Source organism: Eptesicus fuscus, chromosome 4 (genome assembly GCF_027574615.1).
Source record: "Eptesicus fuscus isolate TK198812 chromosome 4, DD_ASM_mEF_20220401, whole genome shotgun sequence".
Lineage (NCBI taxonomy): Eukaryota > Metazoa > Chordata > Mammalia > Chiroptera > Vespertilionidae > Eptesicus > Eptesicus fuscus.
The window spans coordinates 36,212,704-36,238,985 of record NC_072476.1 but is presented as its reverse complement, the minus strand read 5'-3'; the positions used below and the strand labels follow the sequence as shown (position 1 = coordinate 36,238,985).

At 41.0% G+C, this 26,282-nt stretch overlaps 2 pseudogenes; one reads left to right on the top strand and one right to left on the bottom strand.

The window, feature by feature from the left end:
* Positions 1–7,008: 7,008 nt before the first annotated feature.
* LOC103286207 (60S ribosomal protein L4-like) lies at positions 7,009–10,719 on the bottom strand (annotated as a pseudogene).
* Positions 10,720–11,141: 422 nt separating this feature from the next.
* On the top strand, positions 11,142–21,534 carry LOC103286208 (patr class I histocompatibility antigen, B-2 alpha chain-like; annotated as a pseudogene).
* Positions 21,535–26,282: the final 4,748 nt, after the last annotated feature.

Here is a 26,282-nt window from a genome sequence, read left to right as displayed (position 1 = left end):
GGAGTCCTTCACACAGCTCCTTAAGCCCAGAGGTTCTTCAACTCTTAAGTGAGTACCCTCTTGGTGGGATCTCTGCATTTCCTCCCTCCCTTCCCTTTCCCTCTACTTCCCCTTGTTCCATTTGAAAAAATTCTATAAAATCACCAAACAGTGTTTATGAAAACACTGGGGCCCTTTATTTTTAATTATTATTTAATCCTCACCCAAGGATATGTTTTTATTGGTTTTGTTTGCTTGTTTGATTGTTTTAGAGAGAGGAAGGGAGAGAAACATCAATGTGAGAAACATTGATCAGTTGATAAGGCTCCCTACCGGGAATCAAACCTGCAACCTTTTGGCGTACAGGACAATGTTGCCCTGGCTAGGGCAACACACTGGAGCTCTTTAAATGCACTGATGAGAGAACTGACTTATTTTCAATGTGATAATTCTATTATTTTTTTGCCAAACCAGGAAATAATCCCAACACACAATAATCCAGACTGCTAGTCTCTTGAAGAATATCCCCAATTTGTAGCCATCCCTGGGCGGCACCTTGAGAATTGCCTTGGTAATTTCCTAGTGCAGTAGTTCTTAACCCTGGCTACACAGTGCAATGACCTGGGAATATTTTGAAGCCTTCTTACTCCAGACCAATTAAATCAGAAACTTTAGGAATAGGCCCTAGGCACCAGCATTTTGTAAAAGATCCTCAGATGATTTTTAAAAATGTTTTTATTGACTTCAGAGAGAGAAAGGGAGAGGGAGAGAGAGATAGAAACATTATTGATGAGAGAGAATCATCAATTGGCTGCCTTCTGCACACCCCCTACTGGAGACTGAGCCCACAACCTGGGCATATGCCCAGACCAGGAATCAAACTGTAACCTCCTGGTTCATAGGTCAATGCTCAACCACTGAGCCACACTCAGGTGATTTTAACATGTGGCCAAGGTTGAGAACCAGTGGCTTAATGTCATGTGGCCTTACTGTTGGAACAGAACACTCTGATAACAAGAGGCAGAGGTGAGCATCCATCTCCGCCTTTCACAGCCCTCTGCTTATTGTCTGATTGGAGTTATATAAAGCCTAAGTGGAACTAAGATGAAGCCTGGTAATTGTCATGGCAATGCCCTAGATTTTCCTATCAAATCCAATCTTATCAGGGTTGGCGATGCAGGAGTGACTCTAGTGAAGTTAAAATCTTTCTGCCCCTGTTTAGAATATTCCGCATTAAATTCAATAAATTTCCCATAAAATTTCAAACCTGCAACCTTTTGGCGTACAGAACGATGTTTCCCTGGCTAGGGCAACACACTGGGGCCCTTTTTAAAATAGCAGATCTCACCTGAATTTTAGAAATTGTCATTAATTGTAAAGTGTGCTTGATCACAGGAATTATCTAGGCAATCAGCATCACATATAGCCTTTAATGCCTCCTGTCTGCTGAATGAGTTCTGCATATTGATAAAAATTTTGCAAATTTCTCTGCTTATGCCTCATCACTCTCTTCTTTGAATGAGTCTGAAACAAGTGGGATTTTAAAAATCACAGAGCTGGGAGCGACCGTTTTACCTAGTCCTCTGATTTTATAGTTGTATGCCTAAGAGAGTCAGGCTACTGTGATCTTTTGTAAATTCATGAAAGATCTAGCAGGAATACTGCAAGAGCCTTCTACCTGACTCCCTCCTTCCTGCCCCCTTTTTTCTCCATATTGCTGTTAGAGTGATTGTTCTAAACACATATCCAATCAAGTCACTCTCTTCCTTGCTTCACATTCTTCAGTGGCTCTGAGTTTGCCTCAGGTGTAAATTCAAACTCCTTGGCCTCAACTACAATCATCTGTGAGTTGGTCTGACCTTGTCTCCCTCTGCAGATTATCTACAAGAGCTCCCATTTCTCATTCTAAACTACGGTATTGCCAGGATTCTAAATGGTCTAAATGCAGTTCTCCAGCTGTGTCCTATCTGCCACCTTACATTTGCACATGCTGTTCTTTCTTTCTATAGTGCTCTCCCCTCCCTGCCTATGTAAGGAGACCCTTCCTTATTATCCCATTTGGATAGTTCATATTAGGTTGTAATGAGCAGGGGAGCCATCAGAAATTGCAGCACAAGGTGTGAAAAGTGAGAGAGGACTTACTGAGATGAGGGTGGATGATTGGACAGATGGTATTTACATCCTGAAAGAAAAGTCTTTGTATAAAAAGCTTCAAAGTTCCATATAAGACGAAGGTCAAATGGGTTGATAATGGAACTCTCTGGGGTGGTAGTGGTAGTGGTAGTGGTGGTATTTCAGTGTCCATAATGGGAAAGAGAATAGTTTCTTTTGTCTATCTATCTATCTATCTATCTATCTATCTATCATCTATCTTTGGTTGGATCTCAGGGTCAGAAGTTTAAATTAACCACATTCCTCAGTTTATGTCATAATACTACCATTGGTTTATACAAAGATGTTATTCAATTTAGGTTTTTTTCATTATTAAAATTTTTATTTACATCTTTACCCTCACTTTCTTCCTCCCATATAGGGAACTATTCCAATATATTTAATGCAGATTCTTTTATTTGTATGTGTTCTTTGGGAGTACATATATTCAAAATTTACTTTTAGTGATACTGTGTTCAGGACCTCATTCTTTTCTCAGTGTGTTTTTAATATTATACTTGTTATATAAAAGGTCTGTGGCCTTTTAACTGCTAAAGTCACCATACTTCATCCATCCACCTTCTCCTCCCCTGTTCCAGGTAATGAGCACCCAGATAGCCTCCAATTCTGTTTCTATAAACTACATGGAAATATCCACCTGTATGTCCCCTAATAGATGTGTGAGAGACTCTTTGTGATAGATACTCAGGGATGGGCTTTAGATATGTGCCACCTAATTGGACCAAATGACACCAAGATTCACCAGATTGTGCTACAGAACGTGCATCAGTCTACGTGCTCACCAATAGAGCATGATATCCCCCCCTCTGCACCAACACTTGGCATGACCCAGCTTTCCAATGTCTGCCAAAATTACAGGAGAAAGTGATGCCTCAGTTTGTTTTTCTTCTTTTAAATAGACTTTATTTATATTTACTAATTTATTTAATTCTCACTCGAGGATATATTTTTTAAAGGGAGAGAGAAAAACATTGGTGTGAAAGAGAGAGAAACATCGATCAGTTACCTCCTGACTGGGGATTGAACCTCCAACCTAGGTATGTGTCTCAACCAGGAATTGAACCCACACAGTTTATGAAGTGTAGTAGGCTGAATAATGGCCCCCAATCTCACATGGTGCTTAATGAGATGACACTAAGACTTTCCTACATAAGTCAGGAACTAAACATGAATCAGTAACACAATTTCTGCTCCTATATAGCATTATTTTGAACCTGTTAATCATTGTAATTAGATAGGAGAAAGCAATTGGAGGATATAACAATTGAAAATGAAGAGTTAAAACTCTGTTTTCAGGTGACACAATTTTACATCTGGAAAATTCAAAAGAATTAATTAAAAATGACCTCAAACAATATAATATTTTAATAATGTAGCAGCTTACAAAATTAACATTAAAAATCAGTAGCATTCAGAATAGAAACAAAAAACAATTACAAAATGTAATGGAGGAGAGGATCCCTTTTATGATATTAAAAAAAAGTGCCAAAGTAAAACTTGATTAGAAGTATCCAAAGCCTGTATGAGGAAAACACATCTGAAAGTTACAAACCGCTTCTGCCTGCCAGCCTGATTGATGCCTAACTGTTCCCCTGCAGGCCTGGTCACCCCTAACTGCCCTCCCCTGCAGGCCTGGTTCCCCCCAACTGCCCTCCCCTGCAGGCCTGGTCACCCCCAACTGCTCTCCCCTGAAGGCCTGGTTCCCCCCAACTGCCTTCCCCTGCAGACCTGGTCACCCCCAACTGCTCTCCCCTGCAGGCCTGGGTCCCCCCCCCCCAACTGCCCTTCCCTGCAGGCCTGGTCGCCCCAACTTCCCTCCTCTGCTGGCCTGGTCACCCCTAACTGCCCTCCCCTGCAGGCCTGGTCCCTCCCAATTGCCCTCCCCTGCTGGCCTGATTGCCCACAACTGCCCTCCCTTGCAGGCCTGATCCCTCCCAACTGCCCTCCCCTGCTGACCATCTTGTGGCGGCCATCTTGTGTTGAAGTGATGGTCAATTTGCATATTACTCTTTTATTAGATAAGATAGAGGCCTGGTGCATGGGTGGGGGCCAGCTGGTTTGCCCTGAAGTGTGTCCTAGATCAAAGTGGGGGGTCCCTTGGGGTGTGGGATGGCCTGGGTGAGGGGCCTGTGGTGGTTTGCAGGTTGGCCACATCCCCCGGAGACCCAAGCAGAGGCCCTGATATCTGGGATTTATTTATCTTCTATAATTGAAATTTTGTAGCCTTGAGAGGAGGCCAGGGCAGGCCAGGGCGGGCGGGAAGCTTGGCTTCCTCCATCGCTGGGGGCAACCCAAGCCTCCTGCTCTCTCCAGCTCTGTGGCTGCTGCCATTTTTGTTGGGATTTATTTATCTTCTATAATTGAAACTTTGTAGCCTTGAGTGGAGGCCAGGGCTGGTCAGGGTGGGCGGGAAGCTTGGCTTCTTCTATCGCTGGGGGCAACCCAAGCCTCCAGCTGGCTCCAGCTCCGTGGCCGCCGCCATATTTGTTGGGTTAATTTGCATACTCTCTCCTGATTGGCTGGTGGGCATGGCTTGTGGGCATAGTGGAGGTACAGTCAATTTGCATGTTTCTCTTTTATTAGATAAGATTTATCTGAAAGAACAAATAAACAAGAATAGCTAAAATACCCCAACAAAAAAGAGCAAATGGGTGAGAGAATGTAGTTACCAAACATTATAACAAACTGTTAACCCTTTGTAATTAGGACAGTTTGGTATTGACACATGATTAGACATACAGACTAATGGAACAAACTAGAAAAATGAGTAGACAAAATTGCATATGTTAATTTAGTATATAATAAAGACAGCATCTCAAATCAAAAGGGAAAAATACACTTAAAAAAATAAGTATTTTTAATAATAGAGAAAAGACTGTGGTCACAGAAATATTGGCACAGTTAGGAAAATTTAGCATAATATTTATTAATGGAACTCAACTGACCAAATTATTAAAACATTGTTCCTTGCTTTATAACTGTGTCATAGATAATGGTTCCATTGTATTCACTTTAAACTAGAGCATAAATTTTTAATAAATGAAATTGAGATGCTATGTATCCAGTTTGGGGCTGGTAAATATGTTTAACACACACACATATGTATATTATAAATTTTACTGATATAAAGAATGTTTAGCAAGCAATTTACAAATAGTAATGAAATTTATAATTGTAAAGCCCATATATTTAATTGATTTTCACAGAATGATTTCCTTGTTTTTTTGCCAAACTCTTATCCATAAGCAATCTCTGGTCACAGTCAGTGAGTGTACTCTCACGTGAATGTAGGTAGATATTTTTATTTATATTAATGAATAAGGAAGTGAAATAAGAGACACAATGTTCAATCATGACTTATTTGTCAATGTTGTGAGTGACTTCTTTTCTGAATCAGATTATAGTTTGTAAATTTTGGAAGATTATTCCTTAAATATTTTTGTGCCATTCACAATGTAGCATCTATAGACACAATGTACTTTTAAGATTAATCTACATTGCTAACATTTTCTCCTTCATTTTCTTAAATCTAGACCATGAGTTGGCAAACTTTCTGTAAGGGCCAGATAGGAAATACTTCAGGGTTTTGGGGCCATGTAGTACCTGCTGGAACTATTCAATTCTGCCATTATAGCACAAAAAAAGCCATAGACAATATGCAAACAAATAGGTGTGGCCATGTTTCAATACATTTTTAATTATAAAAACTAGTGACAGGCTCAATTTGGCCTACTGGCCATAGTAATTCCTGTGTAACACAGTCACCAAAACAATACATTAAGTCCTGATTTTAGCATTACCAACTTCTGTCGTGTAAATATTTCCATCATAGCTAATTTTATGCTATTAGTATATTGTTTAATATCAAATTGAAAAGAGATGTACAACAGCATACCATTCTATAGTTTTCCATCATATGGACACTGTAGAAGTAAATAATCTCAAGACTCTTGATGATAGTAAAATATATTAAAATAATTAGAAGGTGATGAGGTTTGTTTTTAACATGATTTATTTCATTGTAAGTTTATGTAATCTATTTGGTTATAATGGCTTTGCTTAGCAGTCAGATCACAACATTCCTGAAAATTTAACAACCAGCTCTCTCGAACTGGCATGAGCCAGCATCAGCACACCACTGTGTGTAGCCATATGGGAACAGAGTAAAATTGGATCTATTATTTATAGTATGGGGCAGAATAAATTCCAAATGGGTCAGAGACATAAATGTAAAAATAAAATGAAACCATATATGTACTAGGAAAAAGGTGGATGAATTCCTATATAACCTGGGAGTGAGGAAAACTTTCTGAACCATGGCTTAAATCCAGGAACATGAGGAAAATGAGATTGTATTAATTTCATAAAACAAACTGAGAATTACTGTTTCTTTTTTATATTTTCTGGAACAACATATGTAACATTGGAATTGTTTACTTGAAAATTTGATAGAGTACATTTTATTAATTTAATTTGTTTATTTAAACATTTATTGTTGTAAGTGTTATATATGTCCCCTTTTTCCTCCCATTGACCCCCTCCAGCCCACTCCTTTCCCCACCCCCTCTGCTCCCACCCCAGGCCCTTACCACCCCCCTATCTGCATCCATGTGTTATGCATACTAGTATATGCATACAAGGTCTTTGGTTGATAACCTCCTACCCACCCACCCTTTCCCACCTTCCTTCTGAGATTCCACACGATAGAGTCCATTTTAAAAGCATCCAAATCTAGAGATCTTTGGGATGGAGTATTATTTGCTGTCCTTTTGTTTGTTTGTTTGCCTTTGATAAGATTTTTCTTCAAAATTAGCTGTCCAAAGTGATTTGACCTTTATGAAATAAACAAATTTAAACTTATGCCTCAGGCTTCTTTTCTTCTGTGGTGGGTTTCTTCTCAGCCGCTGGTTTCTTGGTAGCTGCAGCCTTTTTCTCACCAAAAGCTGCTCTGCTTCATATACGCCAACAGCCTTTCCTTTCTGCCCTACCACAGGCTTCTTGCCTGGAAACCCCTTCTTATCTGATCTGGCTTCTAGCACTGCTGCTGCTTTACCCACCTGGAGCTTATGGTCCTTGGCCTGGCAAAGAATGGTGTTCCAGTGCATGGTCTTTGCATATGGGTTTAGCTTCAACATGATTGTCGGGTGTTTTAATGTATTCCTCTTCAGGACTATGAGATGAATCTTATTGCGCCTCAATGTATGGAGGGCTCTTTGGATCCCTGGGCTTTTCAAGATTCTGCTAAGGCAGTGGTTCTCAATCTTTCTAATGCCGCGACCCTTTAATACAGTTCCTCATGTTGTGGTGACCCCCAACCATAAAGTTATTTTCGTTGCTACTTCATAACTGTAATTTTGCTACTGTTATGAATCGTAATGTAAATATCTGTGTTCCGATGGTCTTAGGCTCTACAGCAGCGGTTCTCAACCTGTGGGTCGCGACCCACAGGTTGAGAACCGATAGCAGGGTCGCCTAAAACCATCGGAAAACACAGATATTTACATTACTATTCTAACAGTAGTAAAATTACAGTTATGAAGTAGCAACGAAAATAACTTTATGGTTGGGGGTCACCACAACATGAGGAACTGTATTAAAGGGCCGCGGCATCAGAAAGGTTGAGAACCACTGTGCTAAGGCCTGCATCTTTTGCAAGGGAAGGTTGTAGTTACCCTTGAGAGAGGCAGCTTTATGCCTAGTGTCATAGGCCATCTAACTTGTGGAAAGCACTTTCAGTCCAAATGCAGACATGGCCCACATGTCCACCAGGAGCAAGTTTCAAAATGTTCAGTTTGCTTACATTAAGCAGAGTAATTCCAGGGATGTTTTTGAAGGCTTTGATGGTACCATTGTCCTCATTATAGATGATGCAAGGTCCCCTGCTCTAGATATGATGACAGTTTCTCTTTTTGCCTCTGCCAGCTCTCATCCAATGAGAGACAAAGACCTTTTTGATATCATTCCAGGCCTTAATTTTTTTAAGAAGCCAAACTGTCTCCTGTTTTTTTTTTGGTAGCCTTCAACTTTATCTTTAACCACCAAAGGAAATTTAGGAACTTCCTCAATATGATGACCTTTAGACATGAGCAGTGCTGGTAAGGCCGTGGCAGCCAGGACAGAAGTACGGAGTAGACAGTATATTGCTTCTGCATTGTGTTCCCTCTGGTGCCAGTGGTACCAGGTTTTGGTTGATACAAACATGTGGCCCCCACAATACGTATTTTCAGTAGAACCCTGGCCAGAACCATGAGTTCCACCACCTCGAACTCTGGGAACTTGAGCCACAGCTCTGTCAGCACCCCAAGACTCCGCACTGATTTCCTGACCTGTCAGTTCACTGACAGTACAGAGTTGTCTATTGTTTTTTCGCAAGTTAGAGTAAACAAAATTCACAATATCTGGTCAAATGGGAGCCTGGAACACAGCAGGCAAAGTGACATTTTTGCCAGATGATTCCCCCTTTTCGGAGTACACTGGTATCAGTGGATGAGCACACACACTGGTATGGAGAGGAAAGGGCCTCGCTCCTCTCAATCCAGTGGCTCCGACAGAAAAAGACTGGAGTTTTAACTACCAATTGCATTTCTTGTGAGTCTATTTTAAATTCTCCTTTTCTTCTTTTACCAGTTTGGCATTGTATGTTTTCCAGGAATTTATCCACTTTATTTACATTTGTTTTTAAAATCTGTAATTATTCCCTTATCTTTATTTTTTTATTCCTATTTTATTTACTTTTGTTGGCTCTTTTTCTTCTTATGAGACTTATCAGGTTTGTCTTGGTAATCTTTCAAAGGCAGAGCTTTTAGTCTTACTAATCTCCTTTACTTAAAAAATTATATTGTTTCCTTTTTTATTATATCATTTTTCTTCATTGGGTTTGCCTTGATGTTCTATTTTATAACTTATTCAGTTGGATGCTGAGCATATTTCTTTTAAACTTATTGTTTCCGGATAAGTATATTTAAAGGTATAAATGCTCTTCTAAATACTACTTTAGTTATGTCCCATACATTTTGTGTTTTCACATTCATTTAATTCCAGATTTTTTTCTTTATTTTGATTATAATTTCATTTTTAAACTATGAGTTATTTAGTAACATAGTATTTTCAAAATAAGGGACATTTAAAAAATTTCTGTTACTCATGTCTACTATTATTTCATTATGTTTGGAAGATATGATCTATAAGATATTGTTCCTGAAAACTTTATTGAGACCTCTGTTAGGCCTAATAAATTTGCATAAGTATTTATATGCCTAAAATCTGTATTTGCTATTTGCTGCATGAACTTTTATAGCACACATATAAAAAGATATATATTATATATAGCATGCCATTAGAACATACCTATCAAAGAGCTAAACAGTATGGGTAATAGAATAAGCCTACTAATTATACATTTTAGATAGCTGTTAAAAACTGTAAGTATTTCTCCTGTACACTGTCAGTTATTATAACCTATTATTCACTGCATGAGTATGTTTGTGATGTTTATATCTTAGCGCTTTATTGTTTTGTTTATCTTTTACCTTAAGTTCTTTTTTTATCAGCTATTTTGATTGGAATTCCAGATTTCTTTCATGGGTGTTTTTTTTTTTTTCTTTTACTCTTTCATTTTCAACCTTTTGAATCTTTTGGTTTTAAGAATGTTTCTCAAAAACAACATATTTTTGTATTTTATTTTTATTTCTTAATACTATCAGATATATTTGTTTTTTTATTTGTAAGTTAACTTCATTTGTACTTCTTGTAATTACTATTATATTAGGAATTATTTCTCCTACCATATCTCATTTAAAAAAAAATATATTTTTATTAATTTCAGAGAGGAAGGGAGAGGGAGAGAGAGAGAAACATCAATGATGAGAGAGAATCATTGATTGGCTGCCTCCTACACACCACACACTGGGGATTGAGCCCACAACCAGGGCATGTGCCCTGACCTGGAATTGAACTGTGACCTTCTGGTTCATAGGTTGACACTCAACCACTGAGCCACACTGGCCGGGCCATGTCTCATATTTTTAATTCACTACACTTTTTATTTTCTGCTAGCTCAAAAATTATTCTATTTCTATTCACATGTGGCTGCCCTTAAGACACTTACTCATGTTTACTTATTCCTAATAATTCTTAAGCTTATCAATATCTGTATATTTCTCCTAACTAGACAAATAATTTAGTGAACTCATGTGTATGTGTGTTTATATATATGTTATTATGTATACACACACACACACACACACACACCCTAATGGTTTTGCTTCTCTGATTGAACTCTGACTATTATACCCAGATACAGAAAGAGAGAAACAATTAAAAGGAGATAAGGAAAATTCCAAACCTAGCAACATCAGAACAAAATTTAAAAATCATCAAAAATATGGAAAGAATTTAAAATTTTTTCAGAGATAACAAAGAGACCATCAAATAGAACAAGATCAGGGGATCTGGCTTACGGCCCATCATAACTGAAAATGTACAGGAGAAGGAATTTAGAGAGCCGTAGTTCAGCCAAATTGACACCAGCACAAACTCACTGCTCGCACTTTTCCTCCCAGCCTCCATAACTCCTAGCTTTCTTTTGTATTTTCTATCTTTTTACACTTTCCTGTTGACTTCCAGAAGTTTCTCATCTGATCTTCAAGCTCACTGATTTATGCATCAACTTACTCATCTTGCTGTATTTCTTATCTGTTGTTTTATTCATTTCAGTTATTACAAATTTCATATCTAGTACTCAAGTGGGACCTTTTTTTTCTTGTTCTTGCTTCATATTGCTGATATCAGCCTTAACTTCTTAATATATTCATCTTCATTATTTTAATTTCTTGTTCCATCTCCTCCCATAATTCTATTTAGATGTTTACACTGTTGAGTTTGTTGCTTTCTTATATAGTAGTTGAACTTACATGGATTTCTGGTTATTTTGTCCTTCAAACTCCTCTTTCCAAGTGTATCAGTTACTACACATAGTTTTATGTTGGAAAATGGCTATAGCCCAACCTCCAGTTGTTGTAGGTGAATTAAAGCCAGGAAAGAGAGCCTCAAAGGCCAAGAACTGGTGGTGATTATTCCAATTTGCCCACTTCCACAAATAACAATGTTTTGGTCAACAGAGAACCACGTGTACAATGGTGATTCCATTAGATAACATTGGAGCTGAAAAATTCCTATCACCTAGTGATGTCATATCACAGCACATTACTCACATGTTCCCGGTGATCTTGGTGTAAACAAAGCTACTGTACTGCCAGTCACATAAAAGTATGGCTTATACAATTATGTACAGTACATAATACTTAATAATAAATGACTATGTTACTGGTTGTTTTTTTTTTACTATACTTTTAATTGTTATTTTAGAGTGTGTAAGTCTTTCTACTTTTAAACAAAAGGTTGCTGTAAAACAGTATGCTGTGTTATGTTGGCAGAAGCCTTATATATCTCTTGTGCCTCTTGATTGCATCATTTTCTCTTGTGCTTGATTTAGTCTTGTGTTTTTTTTGTACAGTAACATGCTGTACAGTTTGTAGCCTAGGAGCAATAGGCTATACCATATAGCCTAGATGTGTAGCAGGTTATACCACCTAGGTTTGTATAAGTGCACTCAGCGAATCACCTAACAATGCATTTCTCAGAATGTATCCCCATTGTTAAGCAGGCTGTATTTACCATTTTAAACTCTCCAGGAGAGTCTCTCCATGGATTTGTTCCCCTTACCCTGGAGGTTAGGAGTGGGGGAGTACAGTGGTGAGTATCAAAGGGTAGCTGGCCTGTACACATCCACCCTTTTCATCTCTCCTTGTTGTACCCTCCTGCCCCTTGCCTGTTTCCACAGTGATTGGGAAGCTGTTGATTGTCGGGGAGAGGTGAGAGCAGGACATTATGTTGTTCTTTTACTTCTCTTCTCACAGCCACCTGTGGCTGCTGATCCCCCAGGCTGAAAGCTTCTCTCCTTTCCCCCCTACTCCCCACCCCTCACTCATCTCCCATATAATAATTCCTGAGTCTTCGGACTCCCCAGGGACTTCTCATAGTGTTTTATTGTATTTTATTTTTTGTTATTAATTCCTCAAATTCAAGTTTCCCTCTGGCTCCTATCGTTTCTCTAGGGTTGATTTTCAGGAAGGAGCCAGTAGCCAATGTAGTTTGTCATCCTGACAGGATGAGAGAATGGTTTATGGAATGAACAGGTGTACCATAGAAAGGGGAGAATTTGAGACAAATGTATAAGTCTCAAGGAGAGAGGCTACAAAGGATACTTTTTTCCTTCATTTAACTTTTTATTGTAATTAATGTGTGTGCATATACAGTATATATGTGTCAGGCATATAATGAAAACAGCAGTCTTCACCTCTTCCTGCTCCAAAATTCTGCTCAAGGCAGCAATTTTTGACATTAAAAAAACTTTCTTTTGATATTTACTTCCCCATTCTAATATGGTTATATTACTACTAGAGGCCTGATGCGTGAAATTTGTGCAAGGGGCTCATCCCTCGCAGCCCCTCATAGCCTCGGCCGGCCCTCACAGCCCCAGCTTCGTCCGGAAGGTCATTCAGCTGTTCAGACTAATTAGCATATTAGCTCTTTATTATATAGGATTATATAGGATTTCTTGATTTTCTTTTCAATGTTAGATAGTTCTTTGGCTTCCTAAAGGGGAAGATGAGAACTTACTGCTTGTAACCGTTGTACTCTTCCTTCCAACTCTAACCCGCCAATGTAGTTACATGACCGCTTCACTATCAATACCGAGTGTTTACACCATCATGCCCATGCAAATGTTATTCACGTCTGAGACATGGAGCCTGCTAAGATTATATGTCCTTATTTATAACCTTTTTTATTTTCTCAGGGCTAATACTTGCCTTTCCTCCTGCAATTGTTCACTGCTCTAGGTGCCTATCATAATTCTCTGGATACTTTTTTTTTTTCTTTTTCTGCAGAGCCCCCATCTTCCTGGTACCTGTGACTTGAAGGACCTGCTTGAAGGTTCCTGCCAGAAGGGGGTAGGAGCAGCTTCCAGTCTGCTGGGGGCTGCCTCCTACTTTAGGGATAAACACCAGGAGCTAATGCTGGGAAAAGAGGCTTTTTAAAAAGATGACACACTTGTATTATTAGCCTCAGCCCTGGTGTGGGGGGAGGTCCCAGGGGCTGGAGGCTCCTCTCCTAGGCTTCCTTCAAGGGAAGGAGGGAGATGGTGGACACCACTTTAGTTTCTTGTCCCCATCAGCCTGAGCCAGAGCTGGACCAGGGTGTCCCTTGAGAGAGCCTCTGTGTTTCCCCAGCAGACTCACACTGAAGCATGGGCTCCAGGTGGACTTAGGGAGCGTGGTGGGGTCCTGCAGGCTCCTGGGAGGACTCAGATCTTTGTGACCTCCAGGTTGACAGTCTGCAGATAGCCATGTTGGGGCTTCAGAGGGAGCTGCCTCTTTTACATGTCATCACTAGGCCTTGAGACTCAGCAAGTCTATCTTACAGCCTCACCTGGCACCTCCCAGCCTTGCCTCCTGTCCTGCATTCCTCCTCCCCTCCCCATCACTGCCCAGGCACAGGCTGGTACCCTTGCTTGCTCACCCTGCAAGCTACTTCTCCATTCTTTGGTATAAATATTGCCTCTGCCTTCCCTCATGGGACCCCCAACACTGAGAAAGCATCTCCAGGGTCTCAGTCATCTGGATATTTTCTTTTTTATTTTTAAATCTTTATTATTGAAAGAATTACATAGGTCCTCCTTTCCCCCCGCCATTAACCTCTTCTAGCCCACTCCCGTCCTCCCCCACCAGATCCCAACCGCCCAACTGCTATGTCCATGGGTTATGCATATATGCATACAAGTTCGTTGGTTGATCTCTTCCCACCCACCCTCACTTGCCCTCCTGCTGAGGTTCAACAGTCTGTTCATGTTTTCATGACTCTGGGTCCATTTTTGATCATCAGTTTACTTGGCTCATTAGATTCACATATGAGTGAGATCATGTGCTACTTATCTTTCTCTGACTGGCTTATTTCACTCAGAATAATACTCTCCAGGTCCATTGGATATTTTCAATAGAAGTGAAAGCATCGGTAATGGATCTGATTCTCCCCTTCCCCCTTCCCACCCCCTGTGCATGCTCCATCTTCCTGCTCACACCTAGGGCCTCTTAGACCTTCCCTTCATCATCATCTTGGGAACTTCCTTTGTCTGTCTCCTTGTGTTTGATCCCCTATTATCTAATTTTGTATCTCCTTCTTTCTTGATCTATTTCCTGGTTTGGCAAAGAAATTAGTATGTTTTGGTTGTTTCCTGAGAAAGAGTCCATAAGAGGTAAAAGTTGAAATCTGCATGTAGGGGTCATTTATCACTCAGGATGCCTCAATTTTTTAAACATCTCCTCCCCATCATTTATACATTATAAATTCTGCATTCTTAACAAAGAACATTTTTTTCAGTCATTTTTTTTCAGTTGCTAGATTGCAGACATATGATTTTGATTCCACCAGTCAGCTGCATGTATGCCAGTCAGACTCTGTGTGCAGAGCTGAATTCCTTGGGAAAGAGGCGGGGCTGAGGCTTCCACTTGGCAGGTGCAGATCTGGGTAAGAGAGCACAGTGGGGTGCTGGAGTCCAATGTGTGGCTGAAGCACCTGATGCAGCAATCTCCTGGAGATTGTGGAGGCAGAGGCTGGAACTGGCACCTGTGACAGCAGCCTCCCGGCTTATGCCAGAGGCAGCGATTCCCTTAGTGGTGCTGGGATGTCACTCTCAGAAGCACAGTCTGTTTTCTCCCTGCCAGTCTGTGAGCTCTCTATCTCATAACTAGTCCTTTCAGCTTAAACTCGGGTCAGTCTATTTAGGCTGCTATCACAGCATATCACAGACTGGGTGGCATGAAGCCAACAGAAATTTATTTCTCACCATTCTGGAGGATGGAAATTCAAGACCAGAGTGCCAGCATGCTTGGGTTCTGTGAGGACCCTCTTCCAGATTGCAGACTGTTAACTTCTCACTGTGCCCTCACATGTTGGAAGGGACAAGGGAGCTTTTATTTTTGCTTGTTCTTTTTTTTTTTTTAAATATACTTTATTGATTTTTTACAGAGAAGAAGAGAGAGGGATAGAGAGTTAGAAACATCGATCAGCTGCCTCTTGCACACCCCCTACTGGGGATGTGCCCGCAACCAAGGTACATGCCCTTGACCGGAATCGAACCTGGAACCCTTGAGTCCGCAGGCCGACGCTCTATCCACTGAGCCAAACCTGTTTCGGCTGCTTGTTCTTTTTTAAAAATATATTTTTATTGATTTCAGAGAGGAAGTAGAGGGAGAGAGAGAGATAGAAACATCAGTGATGAGAGAGAATCATTGATCAGCTGCCTCCTGCATACCCTCCACTGGGGATTGAGCCCGCAACACAGACATGTGCCTTTACTGGGAATCAAACTGTGACCTCCTGGTCGATGCTCAATCACTGAGCCATGCCGGCTGGGCTCTTTTTTCCTTTTAAAATTCATTTTTATTAATTTCAGAGAGGAAGGTAGAGTGAGAGTGAGATAGAAACATCAATGATGAGAGAGAATCATGGATCAGCTGCAATCTAGACATGTTCCCTGACCGAGAATCGAACCGTGACATCGTGGTTCATAGTTTGACGCTCAACCACTGAGCAACACCTGTCAGGTGAAGGGAGCTTTCTTGAGTCTTCTCTTTTATAAGGGCATTAATCTCATTCATGAGGGCTCCATCCTCATGACCTAATCACCTTTCAAACCCCCTCTCCCCCCATACCATCACATTGGGCATTAGGATTTCAGCATATGCATTTATTTTGGGGTTGAGGTGACACAAACATTCAGACCATAGCAACTGGCTAGAGAAACTTCTGTATTAAACAAACCTGGCCAACATGGCTTATATGTCTAAAGGTATCTTGATTCTACTGCAAGACATAAGAGTTTGATTGAGAATATAACTCTAATTTGGAAATCATTTTTTTCTCAAAAATTAGCATTTCTCATAGTCTTTGGTGTTGGTGGTGTTGCTAAGAAGTCTGAAGCCATTCTTTTTCTTGAGTCTATATGCTGATTTACTTCTATCTAAAGCTTTTTTTAAAATCAAAAAGTAGCATTTGTTCTTACATTTTTTATACTTTATATTATTAAATCTACAAATGGTTATATTTTAAGAGCCTAACAGTTCTATCCATTGTCTTATGAAAAATAATCTTTTTTTGACTTTGTCCTCCCTCCCATTATTTTTTATAAGAAGCAACCACGTTCACCATAGTATATATGAAATAGATAATTAAATGTATTTTTAGCACACATGAAATGGATCCCAAGTAGTGTTTCAAAATTCTCACATTTAGCTGCTATTAATCTTTTCAAGAAAGCATTATACACAAAGTAGAAAACTGCCTTGTACCTAGAATGTGTAGGGGTTAGAGATCCTGTAATAATAGCTGTTGATGAATTTTTCCTCCCCTTTCACTCACTTGGTGGTAAGATCTGAGCCTTGGCTGGGGTCTGAAAATAGAAGGGGGTTCTATTTCTAAGGGGTGACAAGTAAGAGGTCAGGTGGTTTGGATCCATGACATTCCTGGTACCAGCATCCAGGATGAAGCTCCTGACATGGGGAAAAGGCCGGGGAGTGAATCGAAAGAGCTGCAGTAGGAAGCTAAGAAACTGGAACCGCTCCACAGAACCGGAAGAGTCACTATGGTCTGGGCCCGTGGTGGGCAAACCGCGGCTCGCGAGCCACATGCCGCTCTTTGGCCCCTTGAGTGTGGCTCTTCCACAAAATACCACAGCCTGGGCGAGTCTATTTTGAAGAAGTGGCGTTAGAAGAAGTTTAAGTTTAAAAAATTTGGCTCTCAAAAGAAATGTCAATCGTTGTACTATTGATATTTGGCTCTGTTGACTAATGAGTTTGCCAACCACTGGCCTGGGCAGGGGTATACTGGCAGAGGCCAGCTCAGCTGATCACTTCAGACAAGCAGCATTGGGCAGAGGAAGCCACTCTAGCCTGTCCAGGCTTTAGCTGCAGCTTCATCTGCCTTCGGTGTGCCCACTCATGCTAAATCAACCAGCTTCCGTAACTGCTGTTAATTTCTCCAGCTATAAGGGTGTACATTTGACTCCAAAGTAGCAAAGCAGTGAGATAGGTACAAGCAGAATTCCCTCCTGAGATTATTTATCATCCTGGAATTTCTACATGTATGGAAGGGAGGGGCAAGGGAATACAAGGGGTAAACTGATTTCCTGCTTATATGGACACGAGGGACTCAAATGTGGTATCAGGGACCCTCCTGGGGCAAAGCTGGCTTTTATTCAAGAAACAATCTGTGAATACATATTATATTTTACTGATATCATCTCTCTACTTCTCTTGACACTAGCAAATCTGGTTGCCTGTTTTTATGTACCAAATACGTGTGCCCTATCCCCATATGTTGAAATCCTTAGGAGATGGGGCCTTTTGGAGGTGATTAGATCAAGAGGTTAGAACTCCCATGAATGGGATTAGTGCTCTTATAAAAGAGACCTCAGAGAGCTTTTGACCCTTCTACCACATTAGGACACAATTAGAAGATGGCCATTTGGCCCTCACTGAGTCTGTCGGCAGCTTGATCTTCAACTTCCCAGCCTCCAGAACTATGAGATATAAATGCTTGATGTTTAAGCTTCCTAGTCTAAGATCCTTGTGATTTAGTTTTGTCTTGTTTTGTTTTAGCAGTTGAGGATGAGAGGTTGGGGAGGAAGGAGTGTATACTGGGCGGGACTGGACCTAAAATGACTTTCTTTATCCAAAGCTCCTCCTCAAGTTGCCCCATCAAACCAAGGCAGTTTCTAAAACTCACAAAAATCAAATTTTGTCCAATTTGTATATTTCTTCTGTGGAGAATTGGACTTTTTATCAAAGGTAAAAAATAAAAAAGTCTAATAGCTTAAAGCTGAATATTAGGAGCTCTGATCTTAGTTTCTCTGAATAAAAGCAAAAAACAAAAGCGCGCACATACACACACACACACACACACACACACACACACACACACCAAATCATAAAAGAAAAGCCCCAAACAAAGAGAGGCACTTGGTGCATCATTAGATTAGATTCATATACCAGGGTGAACAACACATTTTATTTTATGTTTTAAATCCTTACCCAATGATGTGTTTTTCATTGATTTCAGAGAAAGAGGAAGAAGGGGGGGCGGGGAGGACAGGGTGCAGAGAGAGAAAAAACATTGATGTGAGAGAGAAACATTGATCAGGAAGCCACTCTAGCCTGTCCAGGTTTCAGCTGAAGCTTCATCTGCCTTCAGTGTGTGCCCACTTGTGCAATCCAACTGGGAATCAAACCTGCAACCTTTCAGTGCACAGACAACATTCCAACTCACTGGGCACACAGGCCAGGGCTAGCACACTTTCAACAAACAATGATGATCCTGATAGGAAACATGGAACAGTATTGGCCACTAAAGCTCTTCTGGAAATGAAAAGAGGCAAATAGCCTAAACCAAACCCTACATCTGTGACTCTCACTAAATTGCCTGTTTGCTCCATCACAGCTGATTTCGAGGTCCTGGAAATCAGTTCCTTGGCTTAATCCAAGTTGAATTGGACCCACGGACTCTTTCAGTCACAGTCAATTCTGCCATGGTGATATTTTCAGGCTTTGTGTCAGCTGTCCTGATTCCTTGGGTGATGTGGGGCTGTAGCTATGGCTGTGGCTAATGAAAGACACATTTGTTCTTTGTAATTAGGGAGAAAGGGCACTGGAGAACAGTTACATATATTAAATGGAAGGAAATGAACAAACAGATTTCAATAAGATAAGGGAGATTATTTAAATTTGATACCAGTGCTTATAACTGAATAAATTCAAATATGAGAGGTTCTAGTCAAGCATTTTTTTTCCAGAAAAAGTAAATCTTTAAAGTAAGCAAAACTAATCAGAATATATCAACTCAAGAGAGAACAAGATATGGCACTTGGAAAGGAAAGGTAATAACGGCAACAATAATGCTCAGGCTCTGTTATTTTTTGAGGCTGGTTCAATAAAATGTAAGGTAACATTAACAATTTCTTGGAAAAATACCAATCAACTACTCTCCTCTTTTTATCTATGGCTCTCTATTCCACATGAATTATTCATGGCTGTGGTTAGTCCCTTGTAGTCAGTGCATCCCCGAAGAACCCTGGGATGCTAAAAGTACGATTTGTAATGTTTTATTTAAGCACAAATGTTAATTAAAGCTTTATTTATAAACATTCATATTCATTTTTAATCTAAACACTTCCTCAATTTCAGCTATTGATTCTACTCCATTCAAATCTAGGATTCTTACTACATATTTTGTAGTCTGGTTCATTGTGCCATCTTTTTTCAATTCGAAATATCCTATTCACAGAGTGATTTGTTTCACATTGCTTGCTAACCTGTTACCTTTCAATAGCCTCTGAGGGATGGCTGTGTGATATGTTACACTGAGAGCGAAATCAAGCTTGCGGCAGTGCTTTCTAAGTGTTTCTCTTTACTCAAGCTGGGTATCAGAACCCTAATGTAATGTTCAGCTTGGGTCTATTTGGTCCAGATATTTGTATGATATAATTTGAGGGTCCTTTTAACTGAGGGCTTTATAAATATAATATAATAAAATAATTTTTGAGAATAATCAAAACCAAGCCCTGGAATTAAAAATAATGCCCAGCCTCAGCATTAATATAGATAACAGCCAGGCCAGTGTGGCTCAGTGGTTGAGCGTCAACCTATAAAACAGGAGGTCATGGTTTGATTCTTGGTCAGTGCCCTTGCCTGGGTTACGGGCTCAGTCCCCAGTGTGGGTCGTGCAGGGGGCAGCCGATCAGTGATTCTTTCTCATTATTGATGGTTCTATATTTCTCTTCCTTTCCCTTCCTCTCTGAAATCAATAAAAATATTTTTAAAAAATATATGGACAATAAACTATAAGCTATCATAAAGTGGAATTTGATCTCATTTTCCATTTCTTCCTCCTCTGCACGAGTGGCTCAGGGAGTATTTTCTGTCGGGATACCGGTTCTCCTGGGTTTCCCTTTTCCTCATCAATAGTTATGCTCTTCAATGTCCCAGGCTCTCAATGCTCGGATGGGCCCATGATGCTATTTTTAGACTGTTCTCCAATTTTTCATACCTCAGGGTTAAAGCTTGCTTCAATTCCAGGCTTCATCAATTGTTTCTACAGACCTGCTTGAGTGTGGAATGCTCTGGAAAATAATGATGTCCTACTCTACTTGTGTACCTGGGAGCAACTCTTCGGTGCCAGTCCCTCCATTCCCTCCTCATCTGAGCACTGCCCTGCACCCACCTTCTCTTTTCTAGCTGTGGCATAGGCCTCTCGCTGTTTTCTTGAGTTGTGTGGAGGGCTCTGAATGAGTGTCTCCCTCATGGAGACCAGGTGAAATAGAGTCCTCCATTAAGTGGCACCAAGATATTTCCTGCTCAATGCCAATGAACAGCCCCCAAGCAACAGTGGCTTAAGAGATGTGTGCTTCCCCTCCACAGTGCATGCAAGGACACCACTTAGACACAGGGGGTGTGTTGCGGGAGTTAGGAGGAAATTCTTTTCCCTCCATAACCTGCCAACCTCTCTCCTCCCTCCCTTTCCTTCCCATCCTGTCTTCCTCCCTTCCTCCCTTATTCCTTCTAATTACTTTGTAAATAAGTTTGACTTTCACATCGCCCAGAATGAGGACCTGCGCTCCTGGGCAGACACTGTGGATCAAATCACCCTGTGAAAGTGGGAGGCGACTGGTGCTGCGGGGACACTGCAGGAACTACCTGGAGGGCACGTGCGTGCAGTGGCTCCACAGATACCTAGTAAAAGGGCGGGAGATGCTGTAGCGCGCCGACCCTCCAAAGACATATATGACCCACCACCTCATCTCTGACCACGAGGTCACCCTGAGGTGCTGGGCCCTGGGCTCCTACCCTGCAGAGATCACCCTGACCTGGCAGCACGACAGGGAGGACTAGACCCAGGACACGGAGCTTGTGGAGACCAGGCCTGCAGAGGTCGGGACTTTCCAAAGTGGATGGCAGTGGTGGTGCCTTATGGAGAGGAGCAGAGATACATGTGCCATGCGCAGCATGAGGGGCTGCCCGAGCCCCTGACCCAGAGAAGGGAACTACCTCCTCAGACCGTCTTCCCCACTATAGGCATCTTGGCCGTGCTTGTCCTCCTTGGAGCTGTGGTCAATGGAGTTGTGGCGGCTGGAGCTCTGATGTGCAGGATGAAGCGCTCAGGTGGAAAAGGAGGGTGCTAAACTCAGGCTGCCAGCAGTGAAGTGCCCAGGGCTCTGATGTATTTCTCAGGGCTTCTACAGCCGGCGGCAGCTGCCTTGTGGGGGCTGAGTGATGCAAGATTTGTTCACGCTCTCACTTTGTGACTCAAGATGAATGAAAATAGCAATCATTATAAGAACAAAAAGAAAAACAAGTAATATCTATTGTGTGGTTACTACATGCCAAGCAATGTACATTATATCATTAACCCAGTACCTTTCAACTGTTAACATGAGCACAGAATCACCTGGGGGTCTTGGGAAAATGGAGATTCTGATTCCGTTTGTCTGAGATGGGGCCCAAGAGCCTACCTTTCTAATAAACTTCCACATGGCAATGGCACTGCTGGTCCAGGACTCCCACTTTTCATAACATGGGTTTAACCTGGACAACGACCCCACCTGATGGGTATTATTTATTGTCCATACTTCACATTTAATAAACTGAAACTGTGAGGATAAATAAAGTTTCCCGAGGTCACAGAACCTGAAACAGTAGTCCTGGGGCTTGGACGGATTGTCTCATTCCAGAGCCTGCCTCCTTAACCACCACCCTTGACTTCATTCATGTGTAGGTATCAGTGGTGTCTATGCCATTTGGCTTCTCCTATTAAAACAGCAGATCATAGCGCAAACACCATATGTTCCCCGAAGTTCTTAAGTCACATCTCTAGTTAAAGAAGAGGCACCTGTGGAATGTTTTGTATATTTTTTATTGTATAGCACACCCCTGGTCCTGTCAGCCTCAATGACCCATCCACGCCTGTGGCTTCTCTTAGTAACCATAAAAGGAAGTATTAAATTCCAGCTGGTGTTAAACTTAATGCTCAGGCCACTCTCGAGCCCTAAAACCCACTCCCACCCTTTTAAATCCTGACCTTATTTGTTTTGAACCCACTGCACCCAGTTTACAATTCTTGGTGCAGTGAGTTCAAGAATTTGGACCCTGGCTCTCTCTTACTTTTTCTGTCTTAGCCCATGTAAGAGATACAGAGATGCATCACCCAGACCCTCTTTGAAGAAAGAGCTTGTTACTCAGGCTGGAGGAGTAGGGTTAGATGACATTTCCAGTTCTTAACTCCTTTAGTTCTGCTTCCACTTTGGAGCCCAGGCCAAGCTCTTCTCTGGCCCTCAGCCTGACCCTTTCCACCGATACTGACCCCTCGACAGGCACTCTTTGTTCAGAGCTCCTCGTTGGGCTGCCAGAGACTTTTTTTAGGTTGGCATCATGATTTGATGGCTTCCCACACCCAATCCTACTTTCTCCTTTCTTTTCACAGATGTTACTCCCTCATAGAGTAAGCCTTTTACATTCCTAATGACATCTCAGTACCTGCTCCCCAGAGGTCCCAAGCAACACCTAACTGCTACTCAACTGAGAGCTTCCACTCAGCCTAATCCAAGTTACTGACCCCCCCACCTGGTGCCTGGTTAGAACTGGCCTGGTACTCACTAGACAGCTATGACCAGGCAGGTGCTCAATTATATATAGTCACTCCATAAACAGGTGCATGTTGAGTAACCATTGTGTATTCATATCTTTGTAAGCATAATCACATCTTCAAAATGTCTGAGATAAAGAAGAAATATGGCCATTTCATATACCATGCTTCCCTTTAGCCTTTGGGCCTATGGTAAATTGTTTGTTAGAGTTTAAACTTTAGCTAGCAATTACATACTACATCATAGGATCATTACATGCTGCCTATGAAATTACAGTTTTGTAACATAGCGAGGAAAAACAAATGTCACCAAAATAAGAAGTGACTAGCCATGTCTATAGTGAAAAAATATAGTGACCATGAGTCAGCAACATTGAACTGGCATCCAAAAAGTAAATCATACTGGATACAAAAAAATAAACACATAGTAAAAGACTCTGAGGGTTTGTTTGTTTGTTGTTAGTTTATGAATACTACACAGTAGTATTCTGGGTCTTGGTTATAATTTCAAGTAAGGTGACAGGCAGTTGTCTATATGATTTAATGTAATGGGCTCTCAGAGAGTCCCCACTTCCCTGGCCAAATCCACATATCCCTATGTCAAAGGGTTTGGCGTTTTTAAGAAGGGCAGGAGAGAGAAGGAACGGTAATTTCTGAGCCTGGGCCATTCCCCAGAAGTGCAGGATCTATGTCCACCTGTGGCTGTCAGTGGAGAGGAGATGAAAAGGAGGTCTGGGTATCTTTCAGTCTCTAGAGAGGAAAAAATGACTGAGAGATGGAGTCAGTGTCTGGAAAGAAATAAAAGACAAATGAGTTTTAATTACGTTAGACTTTGGGTAGCATAAGAAAGTCTTAGAAAACCCAAAGAGAGACTAGAAGTAAATTATAAAGTGAAGAGCTGGGCAAATCTATGGTATGAGCAGAAAGTTTTGAAAAATGCATTAGTAGGTCAGAAAAGGGAAGTAAACTACTAAAGAAATCATGAGTTATTCTTTAGAAAATGGGCTTTGCTTGATGTAGAAAGGGTAATAGGTTAGATTTAAAGTAGAATTTCTTGTCAACAAACACTGACATTATAAATTAATAAGGGAGGTTGTGAAATGTACATTTATTGAAGACAACTTTAGTATGGCTCAGCATGAAGTAGAGAAAATAAGAAATAACTAATTTTGAATCACTTTTAGCCCAACAATTCTCTGATTTATTTTTAAAAAATCATATCTTTACTTGTTCTACTTCACCTACAGTCTGTTGTGCATGCAGCAAAGATCTGAGTATGTTGTGTGGTTTTCTGAACGAGCCTAGAAACCCACCAGAGCATACACATGGTGAGGTGACTCTGTCACCCATGGAGCAGCTAAAATGACATCAATAAATCATAAAATATACCCCAAGAGGGCATTATAAATCATTTAGAGTTGTTATTAATATTTTAGGCATGTTCATCTTTAGCAGCATGTTAAATTTTACTGTTTGCATTCCATTTTAATTCAGCACTTGATAACTGAAATATAAGGCTATTATAAATGATTTAATTTTTTGCTAATCATATAAGGATTAAATAGAATAAGGGAACTGATTGTTGCTAGCTCCCTTTTGTCTAAAATTCCCACCTGGCACTTTGGGCACTGATTCTCTTGGAGTGCGCTCAGGTGATCACCATTGGTCTTCCTTGGTAAGGGCAGAGTGTTGGCATGCCCTTCCTGACAATTCCCCTTCCTGGCTGCGGAGCTCTCACTTCTCAGGAATGTGGCAGTGTGGTGTCTGGTAAGGTGACCAATTCGTACTGGGTTGTCCAGGACTTTCCTAATTTAGCATTGAAAATTTGAGTTCTAGGAAACTCATCAGACTGTGATGGCTGCTTACAGGCCGGTCCCAAATTCAAAAGTGTATTCTTTGGCAATACTGGTTCCAGGAAAAACTGTGGTGTTCAACACATTATCTTGAATGCCTTCTTTCTTTGTTTCTGTGACATGCACCCCTCCCCCACCGCGCTCCCCCAACCCCCCTGCTCTTGACTTCTGTAGTGGCTTTATTTCTCCTCCAGTTGGTCAGGGTATCCTGCTGGACTATCCCACTGAGGTTGTCTACTTCTTTCATATCATCCCAAGTTATTAATAAAAACTACTCTTTACTGAGAATCTACTTGGTGCCCAGCAGTGTGCTAAGTATTTTACATTACAATATCATAGGTCTTTACAAAAGCTTGGTGAGGATGATATTATTACTACTACTCCTGCTTATAAGGAAGCTTAAATTCAGAAGGTTAAGAAATTAGACAAAGATCTCAGAACTGGTCATTGGATGCTATTTTTATTCTAAAGCCTGTGAGTTTTTCTAATCAGAACTTGATCCCCTTAGGACAGTGGTCGGCAAACTCATTAGTCAACAGAGCCAAATATCAACAGTACAACGATTGAAATTTCTTTTGAGAGCCAATTTTTTTAAACTTAAACTATATAGGTAGGTATATTGTTATTAACTTAATTAGGGTACTCCTAAGCTGGCCTTTGCTAAAAACTCAAGTGGCCAAAGAGCCACATGTGGCTCAAGAGCCACAGTTTGCTGACCACTGCCTTAGGAACTTGCTTGCTAATACTTATGATCTCTGCTAATAGATGCTAATATGTTTGTGATAATTCATAACTTACTGGCCTTCTTCTTAGATTTCTCTTTTCTTTTTTTTTCTTTCCTTCCTTCCTTCCTTCCTTCCTTCCTTCCTTCCTTCCTTCCTTCCTTCCTTCCTTCCTTCCTTCCTTCCTTTCTTTCTTTCTTTCTTTCTTTCTTTCTTTCTTTCTTTCTTTTTTCTCTCTCACTAAGGGCCAATTCAGGTGGCTGTCTTCAGGTGTCTTCTGGTGTCTCAGAATAGGGCTGCACAGACCAGCAGCTCCACTTTTCCCAGAGTTGGTGAGGAGCAGAGACTGTATCTGCTTAGGACTATTGATTGTGCGTGACACAAACGTGACTCCCACTGGACGCAGGAGAAGAGGTTACTTACTGGATCACATAGCTGAAAGGTGTAAGGGTATCTCTGGCTTCAGGTGCGACTGATTCTAGCACTAACCAGCTCCATCAGACGTGGTATCTCTCCATCTCTCAATTCTGCACCTCTTTGTGTTGGCACCATTCCAGGAAGCCTTTTCCATCCCAATGATTTCCAGGAGCTTTTGGCTTAGAGCCTGTTGGATCATCAACTTCAGGAAAGTCCCAGAATTTAATCAATGGGACTGATTTAAGTCATACGTCTGTCTCTGAACCAATCACTATGGCCAGAGAGGTGGACTACACTCTTTGCCTAAGCCCTAGTCACATATCTGCACTTATATTTGGGGATGAGATAAAGTCAGATTCATCTGAACCACATGGAAGTGGGAGGGGCA